Here is a 2434-nt window from a genome sequence, read left to right on the forward strand (position 1 = left end):
ATAATGACAAAGAATACTGTTCCTCTGGTCTTGTCCCCAAATAATTTGCTCCTTGGGCCAGTATCTAGGTAAAATTTATAAGGATTGGTTCAGTTTGGGAAGCTAGGAGAAACAGCCCATATTTATACAAAGAGGACATTTTCAGTGATCATGGGCTGCTTTGAGCTGCAGCCATGCCTGATTATTTCACACACTTACAGACATAAACGTTGCTGCCTCTATGTAATAGCTGCTGTCTTACTTAGAGCTGCCATGTGCCATAGTGAGGTGTCACTCACTGTCCCACAGAATGAAAGCACCCAGGGATTTGGGTGTTAACTCAGTTAACCAGCCTAACCAGAACATAACCTGAATATAAGTGGCATCTCAGATGGCTTGGGCTCTGGGCCATGTCATCTTCAAAGAAACAGCAGTCTGAAGGAAAATGAACATCAAAAGCCATTGAAATCTTTACTGAATCTCACAAGAAAACACTAAATAAAAGAGAGCAAATTTCCTTTATAAAGCCTCTAAAGATGACTCTCCACTTTCAAATTCTTTTTCCACTCCTGCCAGAGACTTCTACCCAAATCCTGTCTTCTCTCTCTCCTCTTCCTAGGGACCATCTGCTCATATCCAAATCTGAAGGGCTCTTCTACCTCTGTCCCAAACTCCACTCTCTGCCTTATTTCTTATCTTGCTTCTTTGTCTTTTGTTTTATAATTCTCCCATTAATAAATTTTGTACCATAGAGCCTGAAAGCTGACTGAGCAATCAAAAATCGAGAATCCCAGAAACCTTTGCTTTTTAATGACATTAGAAGAGACAAAAATATCAGTTTATGATATTAAAGATATTATTGTTTTTCTATAGTTGTTTAAAAAAGCCAACTCCAACCTGTCTCCTTGATCCAAAGACTCCATTCTCCAAGGGAAATGCTATATGCCTTTTAAGAAGGTCTTTGCTTTATGCCCACCCATCTTCTATATTCCACCTAATTCACTCAGTTAAGTATTTTGTGCTAGGTGGTGGGTTACCAAGATGAATAAATCATATGCTCAAATGATAACAGCTACAAATGGCTATGAAAATCTGTACTGTGTTATCTTTGTACTTATATACAGGGAACATGGATAAAACTGTATAAATTGTTCAGATGAGGGAAGACAGCTTGAAGGAGAAGGAACATCAGTTAGAACATGAAGAACATGGGAGAAGGAATATCATTTGAAGAAGCTCTCATCTGCAACATGAGGAAGAAAAGCAAAAAGAGACATGGTAATTATCTTTGGATATTTGGAAGGTACCCAAGTGGAAGGCAAGCAGCGTTTGTCTAATTTATTTCGGGGCTGAGAGAAATGGGATGAACAGGCAGGAATAAGAGAAGCCAAATTTATTCAATCTGAAAAAGAACATTTCTATACATAGAACAATCTGACAATAGTAATAATAATAGCAAATACTGTATATTACTTGTTACATGCAAAGCACTTTTCTAAGTAATACATACCTTTATGAATATATATATATGTATTCATAACAACTCTCTACTATTACTATCCCCAACTTACAAGCACAGAAACTGAGGCACAGAGATGTTAGGTAACATACCTAAGGTGTCACAACCAGTAACTGGTGGCTCCTGGATTTGAACATAGGCTGTCTGGCTCTAGCATTTGTGTTCTTAATACTCTTCTATAGTGTCAATGGAGTAGCACATCTCCTATTGCTGACAATTTCCAAGTAAACGTTGAGTGGCCCTTCCATAGGAATACCCTAAAAGAGTTTCTAGCATTGAATTGGAGGCTGAGCTGTATCATTTCTAAAGCCCCTTTCACCTCTGAACCTGTGAGGCTGGTAAATCATAACCACACCTCTAAAAGTCTCCTTTTTAACCTGCCTCCCTCCCCGCCTCATTAAAGAGCCATGGACTTGCCAAACCATAAAGCATTCTCAGTCCTGCTTGCATGAATTTCCCTCCATAGTCTTCCTATTCTCTCCAAAAACCTGGCTGTATAGATTGACTCGGCCTTTCTGAATGTCTTTCCACCTTCCCCTCCTGCCTCTTAGGTTTCTTTGTTTCTCTCCTTGTACCTCTCCCACAACTGCATCACCAAGGCCCAGGAATTAGTCTGGCAAAGACAGGATTTACCTCCAAACTGTGGAGAGAAGCTGAGGGAGGAAGCGGAGGGATATGGCCAGTCATTCACCAATTAATATGGCCCCTTCCACAGAAGGACTCCTTAGTGAATGTGTTGCTAGTGTGACTGAGAACTCCTCAGATTTCGAGAGCAGAGCAATAGGATAGAGGAAGAGGAAAAATGTAACTCTGTGTGCCAAGCTTGGCCACTCAAGCCCAGAGAGCTTTTTGCTGAAGGGTCTCTCAGACTAGGCCCACAGAAGGGGCGTCCTTTGCTTGGTCTCCACAGAACCAGGAGAGACTTCAGACATTCCT

This window comes from Pteropus vampyrus, unplaced genomic scaffold (assembly GCF_000151845.1).
Source record: "Pteropus vampyrus isolate Shadow unplaced genomic scaffold, Pvam_2.0 Scaffold41, whole genome shotgun sequence".
In the NCBI taxonomy this organism is placed as follows: domain Eukaryota; kingdom Metazoa; phylum Chordata; class Mammalia; order Chiroptera; family Pteropodidae; genus Pteropus; species Pteropus vampyrus.